This window comes from Macadamia integrifolia, chromosome 12, assembly GCF_013358625.1.
Source record: "Macadamia integrifolia cultivar HAES 741 chromosome 12, SCU_Mint_v3, whole genome shotgun sequence".
NCBI lineage: Eukaryota > Viridiplantae > Streptophyta > Magnoliopsida > Proteales > Proteaceae > Macadamia > Macadamia integrifolia.
Genome location: NC_056568.1, coordinates 1,019,666 through 1,032,315, shown reverse-complemented (window position 1 = coordinate 1,032,315; position 12,650 = coordinate 1,019,666). Strand labels below are relative to the sequence as shown.

Below are 12,650 nucleotides of genomic sequence, written 5' to 3'. Positions count from 1 at the left end.
CCTAAATGGTAACCATGTATAATAATATCCACTAGGCATATAGTACGTCATATCCTGTCCAAATCCATAACTGTTATCACACATGTCATCACAAAAATGCATTGCTGATTAGGTAGCCACATATGTCAGGATTAGTCCATACCTAACCCCCTACTGACAAGGGGTATAGTACTTAGGGTTATGATACCTAGCCCAGCATACTACATGATGCACAACCAGTCAATCAAATCACATATGCAAACATGGGCACCTGCTCGTGACCCATCTTACCTATCTTACCTTTTATGTTTCTCATGCCATCCATTCCAATATAATAGAGCCATAATAGAATCAAATGAAGGTAAATGCATATACACATATACAAACAATTAAATGCATGAGCAACAAATAATAAACACACTAAAAGAAGTAAGATAGAGGGGCACCCACTCACCTGGACAATCTAAATCAGTTTTCACTTTTCAAGTGCGGAACTTGTTCCCTCACAGTTAATTGGAATTCCAAAAATCAAAATTATACATATATTTATAAATTTAGATTCTAGAGCTCAAGCACACACACCCTAATATAGTCTTTTATTCTCCTATAAGCTATGCAGGTCCCCTCTCAGACCCACAGATTCTTGTCAAAATCTGAGGGCAGAAATGGTCTCTGGAAGCCTGATCGACTGGAGACCCTGGCTCGACTGGCCGGCCGGATGTCTCCCACCAGTTGTGCCTTTTTTTTTGTAAAATCTCGATTCTGCTAGCTCTTCATAGAATTTCACTTATGTTTTTGGTCTAAGCTTCTCTATTTAAGGTCTTCACTCCCACAACAACAGTATAGTATTTTGATTTATACTAATTACTAGTCCATTCATAATTCCCATTTTAATTTCTAAATTATACAAATGAAATCCGGCAGAAATTTCAGATTTTCCCTCAAATTGAACTACATGCTTACACAAGATCCTGAATTAAGGTGGGATTTCAAAAACCCAACTTCTAGTTTGATGATCAAACTTTAAATTAGGCATGCATGCATGTAATCCACCTTCAATTTCAATTTGCATGTGTATTTTAAACCTTAAAATAGTAAAATTGAAATGGTTTTCACCTCCTTCACATACAATTTTCTGTTTTAAGAACGTTTAGTGAGAATCCTCACTTTTAGTCCCAATTGGCCATGAGCATGCAACCCATCTCTGAAAATTTAAGTTCCTTTCAGTTTAATTCCATTAAGAACAGTAAATTGAACTCCCTAAGAACACATGATTGCTGAAATTTCCAAACTCTCACCCCTTCCTTTTGTTTCAGCCAAATCGGGCAACTCAATCCACCATTTTCCACTATGGTTTCATCAATCCAGTTCATGCATTGGTTAGATTCTTCTTCTCTTTCTCTCTTCTTTCTCTTGCTGTCCAAGTGAGAAAATGAGGCTAATATGGTTAGTGGTGGCCTTTTATAGCCCCGCATCCTTAGTGGATGTTCCACTCAGAAAAATAGGTCCACATGTCAAATTACAAAAGTGGGACCCACAATAGTAAAAAATGACCATCATGTCCAGCTGACAGGCCTACTTGTCTTGTCCATAACTCTCTCACCGGTTGAGCTAGATTTGTTCCCCCTTGAGTCTATTTAATCCCATATCATTACCAACTCTTATTAAAAGTTAATGTCTACCTGTTGGCCCACTTTTCTTACTGATTCTTCCAACACTGTTCACAGAAGGCACATGTACATGTTGGGTCATTCTCCCCTTCTTGGCATTCTACTGCTGCAAGCCATGCAAGTGTTGGTCTCTCCAGTCTGTTACTCTTGCATGTTCACAAGTTAAAGTAAGAAGTGAGATTTGGGGTGTTACGCAATCCCCAATCTATGGTTGCATGCATGCATTCCATCATAAATTTTATCTTGCATGTGAAAAATCACATCTCAATCAACTTACATGCACCTTTAAAGTCCTCTACCAACAGAATTCAAAGTGAGATTTCACTTCTTCTCTAAAACATTTAATTTTTTGAGGTTTAAGGAGAGAATTGTCACATTCTAACCCCAATCGGCCATGGTGTATGCATTCTTTGGTAAAATTATTTCATATCTTCCAATCAATTCATCAAGAACAGAGAATTAGATTTCATACAGTTGGGTTATTTGCTGAAATTCCAAAATTTCTTCCATTCCACAAGTTCCAGCCCAAATTGTTTCAAAACCCCTTTCGATTTCTGAAAATTTTCTTGTTACAAGTTCAAATGGGTTAGAATCTCTTACCTTTATGCTGAATCGTGCAATAGTCTCCAAAGCAAATCGATCTCCTCCCTAATTTCCCTCTCTTCTCTTCTCTTCTCTTCTCTTCTTCTACTTCTTCTTTCTCCTTTCTCTCTCTTGCTGTCCATATATTATCCAAGTGAGAAAATGGAAGTGAAATGGGTGGTGGTGGCTCTTACATAGCCCCACAACCCTTAGTGGTCCACTAATCTCTTATATTGTATATAATATAATTTATTATATATGTATATATGTATATATGTATATATGTATATATAAGTAAAATCATGTTACTTATACTATATTATATTATAATTACATATATAACTAATTTATGTGCTCGCCTTTAATTTAAAATTTTATTATTTAACCTATTTAATCATAACAGACCCATGGAATAGGTCCACATGTCAAATTTCCAAGAGTGGGACCCATTTCAGTCAATTCTGGACATTCTATCCAGTCGATAGGCCTGCTTGTCATGTCCAGAATTCTCTAGCCAGTTGAGTCAGACTTGTTCCCCTTTGAGTCTATTCAATCATGTATCATTACCTACCCTTATTAAAGGTAAATGTTTAGCTGTTGGCCCACTCTTCTTGCTGATTTTTCTAACACTATTGGCAGAATGCACAGGTGCATGTTGGGTCATTTTTCCCTTCCTGGCATTCCACTGCTACCAGTCAAGCTAGTATTGGCCTCTCTAGTCTGTTACTCTTGCCTATTCACAGTTAATGTAAAGAGGTGAGATTTGGGGTGTTACATAATGACTGGTGGATGCCAGAGGCGAAAGAGCACGACCCAGACTGTGCATGCGACACCTGTGCATATGCGGCACCTTGAGATGCTTGGTTATCTTCTTCTTTTTTTATATCGAATTATGGAATGGTATTCTTTTGGGCTTATTATACGTAAGTCATGAGCACATGTAATTGAATAACTTGGTTATAATTATATGTTATCACTAGATGTTACCCCACTTAAATTATATTCCACTATACTATATTCTGATTCCGTTGCAATTATTCTTGTGGTTATGTGTCGTGTGATTGTGCATGTTAAGGTATTGCTATCAGAGATCTTGGTAGAGGTGTAAGACAGGTAAGCGTCTTACTCACACGGCTGGTATTCCTAGTACAAGGAGCGGGGTGTGACAGCTTGGTATCAGAGTGAGATGCTCTGCCTTAACTCACAATCTACCCGAACCTTGATTTTGGGGATTAGGATAAAAAAAACTAAAATGTCAAGACAATTGATAATAGTAATGTAAAAATTAGGAGACAGGTGTAGGTGTAAAATCCGTTTCATTACACAAGGAACTTGAATACATAAGCTTTACACAAATTTTTTTCTTCTAAATAAGAAATACTAAAAGCAAGAAATTCAAACCTAACTTAAACTGCTAGGAACTCATAACTGGCATAAGCAAGGAAAAGAAATAAAGTGTATAAAGCTAAACTTAAAACATCATGTCAAGAATGTAAAGTCGGCTGTGCCAGAAAGCACAAAAAGGGAAATCCTAATAATATTGAGGCATTTTAATGCCACTACTCCTGGTGGGTTGTCTGCTCCTACTCATGGTCCTGACCCTGGCCTTGGTCTTGGTTCTAGTTCTGAGCTCTAGACCTTGGCATAGGAACTCCAAAGTAGAGGACCATCTCCTTCAGTTGTTTCTCCACGGTTGCAACATGACCATCGAGGAGAGAGTAGCTACAACCCACATTCTCCAGACGGTTGTCCATCCTCCTCAAAATTTTATTTTTCACATCCAGGTGAGCAATCACGTCATTCAGTCCATAACCTCTTGAGCCTCTAGAGGAAGAAGCCACAGTAGTCCCTATAGTCCTTGGGGGTGGTGGTGGAAATAGTCCTAGAGCAGATACATCATGCGGAGCAGGTGGTTCAACATCATCCTGACCCTCTTGGTCACCCTCTTGACCACCTCCCTAATTGCCCTCCACATCCATGGGGTGCTATCCTTCCTCCTCCTCTCCTCCTCTCCTCAGTAATTTCATCCATTTCAATAGTCAATTTCCTTAGGGACTCTCAAGGATGTCGACCCCCACACCTCCTCCTTCCTCCAGATTCACTCTAAAGGAGTTGGATACTGTGGTCAACAACTTTCTATAACAAAGGTTGTTGGCCCTACGGACTTCAGCCTTCACCACCATGGTCTACATCAATAAATAGGGAAGACGGAGTTGCACCCCCATATAGGCACAGCAGGTGACGTTGCCTGCAGTTTGGATGTCCCATCATAATGCCCCCTAGTAGGGAGGATGTTCAGCTAGATGATCCTCCAAACCACTTTAGGGGTAGTATGATAGTTGATGGTGTGGTGCCACCCAAAGGCATTCTTGGTCAGCATATGGTCCATCTCTGCCTGGACCTCAGAATTTTGAAACTCATAAGACAAGGTCTTAGGAGGATAATATGCTAACTCACCTTCATTGGAGATCCTCAAAATCTCTATAACCTCTACTATATTGAAGGAGATGTCAACCCCCTTCACCGTCGAGGTGATCCTCATGTCCTCGATGTCGTGGTTCTTGCACCGAAGGCTGCAATAGAAGTATCGCATGAGCCAGGGATAGTACAGCCTGTCCAGCTTCAGAATGTTGTACCAGCCCAGAGCATCAAATCGTTGATGGATATGGAACTGTCAGAAGTCCCTCACATAGATATATTTATCGGGATCGACGTTCTTGGAATCCTAGCGGTTTTTCTCAATCACCGACCAGAACCAATAGTGGTAGTATTGTTCCTCCGATAAAGGAGCACGTTGTTATTGCACAACAATACGGTGGGGAAGAGCTTGGTGCCTCAACATTGTTGCAAAGAGAAAATACCTAGGGTTTGGAGATCAAAACCTCGGTTAGGGAATGAGAAAACCACCAAAAAGTAGGTTATAAAGGAAGAAGAATTCATCATGAACGCATAGGTGGCAGCGATCGAGTGAGAAAATGTGTGCAAATGGTGGGGAATGCTGGGGCAACCTTCCTTGGCCATTTCCTCTCCTTCTCTACAAGAGGCAATAGGGTTTTGTGAGAAAAGAATGACCCATGACCCTATTTATCTAGTGTTTTGGTCCATCGAAAACACTGGGTTGAATCCGGTGTCTGTTTTCGATGAAAGTTTTTTCAAATTTTTGCCTCTATTTGGTCCATTGGAAGTTGGATTAATATTTTCGGTGGATTTCACCCTGTTTTTGATGAACCCCTCCCCTGTTTCTGGTGAATGACACAGTGAGGGTTAAATTTTTTATTTTTTATTTTTTTATTTTATTATTTAATTAATGCATGTGTTTGTGTGTGCCATGTGGGGCCCCCTTCTATGCATTTTTTATTATAACATGCTAATTACATGTGCATGTGGCTAATGGGAATTCCTTAACAGGAATCATGTCACGTCGGAACACCCATTCTAATTCTAATGCGTTGCCTCCCACCTCCCCTACCTGAAACTGAGGCAGGCCACCTAATGTACCAATAGCCCCACCCGTCCTCATAGCCCAAGATGTTGCTACAACAATAGGTAACATAATACAAGGAATGGAACAACGGTAAGCTCCCTTTATGGTTGAGATTGACACTGGGATCTAGGATGCTATTGAGGCCCGAAATGCACCACTCGCACCCCCTACTCCACATGCACCAGTCCCGGTACCCGCTAGCCTGGCCACCCCACAAACACCAGAAGGGCAAGTATAGGGACAAGCATAAGTGCACATAGAGGGGTGGGCCGATCTCACCAAAATGATGGAAAAGTTTTAGAGGCTTCGGCTCCCATACTTCTCGAATGTGGGCCAAGATCAATTGTTTCCATTAAGATGGGTTGGAGGTATAGAAAAGGTCTTCAGGTTAATGGGTTCCACTGAAGAACATAAGGTATTAAATGCGGGTTATTGTTTGAGTTTAAAAAGTAATTGCAAGCTAACGGATCAGTGTAACTAACGGGTCGAACACAAGGAGAGCATCCACTTTCCTTTTGGCTTCTTTTAGTAATGCGTAAGTGAACTAATTAATTATGGTGATCTACTTCTAACTACTGCCCTAAAACACATGCATCTAAAAGCATCCTAACCAACACATCTAGGAATTAAAATACTTCAAACCACATGGATAAAAAATGAATAAATAAAAGTAAAAGTGCTGAAATAAAAATAAATAAAATGAAAAAGAGGAATAAAGCTAGAGATAGGCACACAAGTAGGTTTCTCTACTTAGCCCGAGGGATGCACCGCAAATAATGTAAGCTTCCCCACTTGAATAGAGAGTAACTCTTACAAGGGTTTCACTACATAGCTTTAGGGAAAGGGACACAAAGTAAATAACTGAAAGTAAAGGCAATAAAAGGATGGTCCATAGCTAGAGAGGGGCAAAGCCAACACATTCATCTAGCTAAGGACCTTGGGGGAATAGGAAAACAATAAATTAAAACTGAAATTAAAAACCTAAGTTAAGAATAAATGGGTAGCCAGAAGAGGGAATGAGAGGGGGGGATAGAAGACTTATGACGAGCCAACCTACCTAAACTTCAATACTTGAACTTGAAAACTTGGTTGAGATTTGAAATACTATGAACCCTCAAAACCAGATCTGGACTAAACCAAATATAAAATTGCTAGGACTAGAGAAGACAAATCTAAACTTGAAAACTGAACTTGAAAAGAGATGCTCCACACTTGGTTCTTGTCACTTAGAACTAAGCCTAGAACTAGAAATTCAACTTACAACTTCAATTGCATAAAACAATAAAAATAAAAAATTACATTAACAAAGAGAGAGACTTGCATTCATTAAATAAACATCCATTACATAAGTCCTTAAACCAAAATGTAAGAAGAAAACTAGAAAAGGAACTAGAGAAAAGCTAAAAAAAATAAAACCCTAAAAGTGAAGTGCTAGAGAGAAAACCCTAATAGAGAATTGCTAGAGAAAAAGAAGAAACCCTAATTGTAAAGTGCGCCCTCCCCTCTTGTATGATGTTTATTTATAGGAAATAGGGGAGAGGGGGTCCAACGATTAGGGTTTGATTAGGTCCTGATTAGGGTTTGATGAGGTGGAGGAGAGAGAAGAGAAATAGGATAGAATCTTAGGAGATTGGGGAGAGAGAGTCTCCAACGAATTGGGTTTGATTATGGTTTGATGACGATGTGGATGAGAGAGAAAAGAGAAAGGATAGAAACAAGAGGAGTCCTATGACTTGGGTGTGGTTAGGTGGAGGAGAGAGAAGAGAGAGAGAAATCTTAGGAGATGAGGCTCTCCACAATTTAGGTTTGCTAATTAGGGTTCTTTTAGGTCTAAGATAATGATGTGGAGGAGAGAGAAGAGAGAAAGGAACGAGTCCAATGATTTTCTTCCTTTTTTCTATTTTTTTATTTTCTTTTCTCTCTCTTCTATCTTGCGCACATTCACTTTCTTGGACAATTTCTTCTCCTTGCTTTACACGATTTTGGGCTACTTTCTAATTTAATTGGAAATTCCGTCCATGCCCCTTGTCTTAAGTAGGTGGGAAATAGAGAATCTTCAACCAAATCTCCAAAAGAAAAAGAAGATTTTGTGTTCCACGCCCAAGGGAAGAGAGAGTGGCTCCTAAGGTGGGTCCCTCTTGTTTTTTTGGCATCTGAAATATTCTCTTGTACCCTTAGGACGATTACAGACTGGCTGGGCCTGAATCTCGGTTCTCTTCTGGTCCATTATTCTTTTTCTGGCCCGAAAAGTAAAATCACATGTACCAGTGTTAAAATGATTGTATACTTTTAATGCAACACATCCATCTTGCTTAGAATTTCATCCACTTCTCAATCATAAAAAGAAACAGGATCTCTTTATATGTAAAATTGGAGACATGATGCCCGATAGTCCTTAAGGCTTTGTAAATGCAAAATCCACAAAAAGAGAGTAAAACCCAAGGTAGCTCCATTCAAGATATGTAAAATGTATGCTTTTTACCTTAACGTTTCACATATAAATGTGCTCATCAGTTATCAACTCTAGAATGAAGTGGACGCTTGGTGGAGGTCCACTAAGTCCATTCTAAGGGCAACCAACCTAAACCCAACTTGGGAAGATTATACGGAGACATTCTTCGAGAATTCTTCCCCGAGAGCTTCAGAGACAGAAGGGAGAGTGAGTTCTCGCACTTGGTGCAAGGGTTCCTGATGAGCACATTTATGTGTGAAATCTTAGGATATAAGCATGCATTTTTACATACTTAGAATGGAGCTACCTTGGGTTTTACTCTCTTTTTGCAGGTTTTGTATTTTAAAGGCCTTAGGGACTATCGGGGGTCATGTCTCCAATTTTACACTTAAAAATTTCAAGTTTCTTTTTATGCTGCGAAGAGAATGAAATTCTGAACAAGATGGACATGTTGCATTAAAAGTACACATTCGTTTTGGCACCCATACAAGTGATTATTCTTTTTGGGCCAAAAAAAGAATAATGGACTAGAACAGAACCAAGATGCAGGCCTAGCCTTTCTATAGTTGTCCCAGGGGTACAAGAGAATATTCCAGACACCAACAAAGGAGAGACCCACATGGGGCGTTGCACACTCTTTCCTTGGGCAATTCTCTCTTTTTAGAGATTTTGTGAAGATTTTCTCTCTCCCATTTTCCACCTACTTAAAGATAAGGGGCAAGGATATAATTTCTAATTAAATTAGAATATTATCCAAATTGATCAAAGCAAGGAGATAAAATCATCCAAGATAGGGTTTGTGCACAAGATAGAAGAGAGAGAAAAGAAAATAAGAAAAAAAAGAAAAAGAAAGAGAAGAAAATCAGGGAGATCTCCTCTCTCCTACGATTCTCTCATTTTCTCTCTTCTCTTTCCTCCAACTCATCACACCCAATTCGTTGGATGCCTCTCCTTTCTATCCTCTCTCTCCTCTCTCTCTCATCCACATCATCACCTAAAAAAAACCCTAATTAGGAAACCCAAATCGTTGGAGCTCTCTCTCCCCTATCTCCTACGATTCTCTCCCCTTTCTCTCTACTCTCTTCTCTCTTCTCTCTCTTCCACCTCACCAAAACCCTAATCGTTGGACTTCCTCTCCCCTATTTATTATAAAAAAAAAATCATCCAAGACGGGAGAGGGTGCACTTCACTTTTAGGGTTTTCTTTTTTCTGGTTTTTCTCTAGGTTTTCTCTAGTTCTTCTTCTTACCTTTCGGTTTAAGCACTTATGTAATGGATGTTTATTTAATGAATGCAAGTTTTTTTTTTTGTTTTTTTTTCATGGTATTCAGTTGTAATTTTACTTTCTAGCTCTAGGCTTAGTTCTAAGTGGCAAGAACCAAGTGTGGAGCACAAGTTTCAAAGTTCAGATTTATCTTCTCCAGACCTAGCAATTTCAGATTTGGTTAATTCCAGATCTAGTTTTTAGGGCTGGTAGTATTTAAAATCAAAAAAGAAGCAATAAGTTTTAATTTAAGTATGGAAGTTTAGGTAGGTAGTCTTCTTGACAAGTCTTCTCACCCCCCCCCCTCTCACCTTTTCTGGCTACCTATTCATTCTTAACTTAGGTTTTTAATTTCAATTTTACTTTATTGTCTTCCCTTCTCCCCCAAGGTCTTTGGCTAGACTATGTGTTAGCTTTGTCCCTCTCTAGCTATGAAACCATCATTTTATTGCCTTTTCTTTTAGTTATTTACTTTGCCTCCCTTTCCCTAAAGCTAAGTAGTGAAGCCCTTGTAAAAGTTACTCTCTAGTCAAGTAGGGAAGCTTGCATTATCTGTGATGCATCCCTCGAGCTAAGTACAGAAACCTACTTGTGCGCCTCTCTCTAGCTTTCTTCCCTTTTAGTTGCACTTTTATTATTTATTTCAGCACTTTTACTTTATTGCTTTTTATTTCAGAATTTTTATTTTCAGTTATTCGCTTTTTATCCATGTGGTTTGAAGTATTTAAATTCTTAGATGTGTTGGTAAGGACACTTTTAGATGCATTTGTTTTAGGGCGGTCGTTAGAAGTAGATCACCATAATTAATTGACATACTTTCACGTTAAATAAAGAAGCCAAAAATAAAGTGGTTGCTCCCCTTGTGTTCAACCCATAGCTACAATGATTCGTACACTTGCGATTACTTTTAAATCTCAAAAAAAAAAATTTGGTGTCGTTGCCAGGGAGATAGTTCCATGTTATTTTTTTCTTTCTTTTAGTAAATCGGAGTGCTTTTTTTTCTTTTTTTTCTTTCATCATTTATTGAATTCCTGAGAAGAACAACTTGTAATAATTGTTTTATCGGTGGAGGTCACCAAGCCTCATAGTATGATAAAGATAGGTTTTCCCTGTAGCAGTACCTCAGGAATTTAGCAACCCTGGATCCCTGTAATGCCCTGGCCCTATTAACATTGCACAATATTGTCTTCTTTGGCCCATGAACCTCAAGGCTTTAAAATGCGTTGTGCCTTGTTAAGGAGGCTAAAGGTTATTAACTAGCTAGGAATATCTCCCTAGGAGATGTAGGACTAAAGCTTACACACCCTCACTGATCTCCCAAACCCCCTGATACTAGCCATATTCTTAGTGGGAACACCTCACTGATCTCCCAGATGGGTCTGGTACTTGTCATATCCTTGGGTCATTACACTTCCCTTCTTTCGGCACAGCGTCCCCACTATGGCCCCACACACTGTCGGGGTCTGCTCTGATACCATTTGTAACGCCTCGACCCCATTAAAATTGTACAATATTGTCCTCTTTGGCCCATGGGCTTCAAGGCTTTAAAACATGTTATGCCATGTTAAAGAGGCTAGAGGTTATTAACTAGTCCAAGAATCTCTCCCTAGGCGATATGGGACTAAAGTTTGCATACTCTCACCGATCTCCCAAACCCCCTGGCACTTACTGTACTCTTAGTGAGCCTTATTGATCTTCCAGGTGGGTCTGGTACTTGCCATATGTCGGTATGCTCCCAAAAAGTAAAAAAAAAAATCAAAAAAAAATTTTCATTTTTGTGCTTGTCTTATTCTAGTTGTGGATAGTTTTCTGTTGCATGAGTGCAAGATGGGTACATAATACTAAGAATAGATTAGAAAGAAGATATCCAACAAGTAGTGACCCTATACGTATACTCTCATCAATACCTTTCAATATGGGAGACCAAAAGCAAAACCCTCCACCTAAATCTCTTAAAGATATGTTCTACCCTATTAGGGTAGCCTAACCTTCTTGCATAGTCTAACCACAAGCCCAGGGCAATAATTTTGAGCTCAAATCTTAGTACATCACTATGTTGCCCCACTTCCATGAGCTAACCTCTGAGGATACATACCTATTTCTATGGAAATTTGAAGAGATATGTGTTCTAATTAAGATCCAACAACTTCTTGATGATGCTATTAAGCTTAGGTTTATCACTTTGCATTGAAAGACCAAGCCAAGAAGTGGTTGTATGGGTTACCCACAAATTCCATAACCACATGGGAACACTTCACGATTGTCTTCCTTAAGAAGTTTTTCCCAGCTCGCAAGACCAATATGCTTAGAAGTGATATCCTTTAGTTTAAGCAAAAGCCTAGTGAGTCCTTTTCTGAACTTATGGAGAGATTCAAGGATCTACTCCAGGAATGCCCTCACCATGGCCTAGACTTATGGAATTTATGCCAAATAATTTATGAGGGTATTGATTACTCAACTAAACAAATGACAGTCTATGTGCCATGGGGGATTCACATCTTTTACAGATGAAGGAAAGGCATGGAAAGTCTTACTTGACTTAGCTGACAAAACTCGTGAGTGGGAATCAACCCAAGAAAGTGAAAGAACCATAGGATGAAAAAGATATTTTATGGATGGGATAGTAGCCAAGGAATCCTACTTGGATAGCCTAATCAAAATGATTGAGGCTATTATTCCTAGAGAGCCATCATCATTCAATATGGTTAAGATGTGTACTTGGTGCCAGTCCCCTAGACATGTTATAGAAGAATGCCCCAACACCTCTAGGGGCACTTCCAATGACAGTGTTAATGTCTTATATTAGAATAATCCATGTAGTAACACTTACAATCCAGGGTGGAGATATCACCCAAATTTATCCTGGAACTAGGGCAACCAAGTAGGGCCTTCCAATTTTCATAGTCAAGGTCAACCTGGACCCCAAAGGCCTCAGCCTGTTGCCCCAAATACTTTTCCTAGGCTAAATGTAGGACCTTAGGCTAGTTTTCCTAGGCCCCCTCTCCTATCATCTTATCAGCGACCTCCTGGGTTTACCAACACTAGAGAGGCAAGTAGATTAAGTGACTTGAAAAATAATATGGCCCTCCTCATGACAAGCCATCAAAATCTTACAAGAAGACTCACCCAAGTTGATTCAATTTTATATGAGAGGGAGAAAGGAACATTGTCCAGTCAACTAGAGCCTAACCCTAGGCATCAGCCTGTTAGTTCACAACCA

At 39.4% G+C, this 12,650-nt stretch overlaps 1 non-coding gene across 1 annotated transcript; it reads right to left on the bottom strand.

The window, feature by feature from the left end:
• Nucleotides 1-11,731: 11,731 nt before the first annotated feature.
• Nucleotides 11,732-11,838, bottom strand: LOC122058507. Its single transcript, XR_006133804.1, has one exon. It is a non-coding gene; the product is annotated as a small nucleolar RNA R71 (small nucleolar RNA).
• Nucleotides 11,839-12,650: the final 812 nt, after the last annotated feature.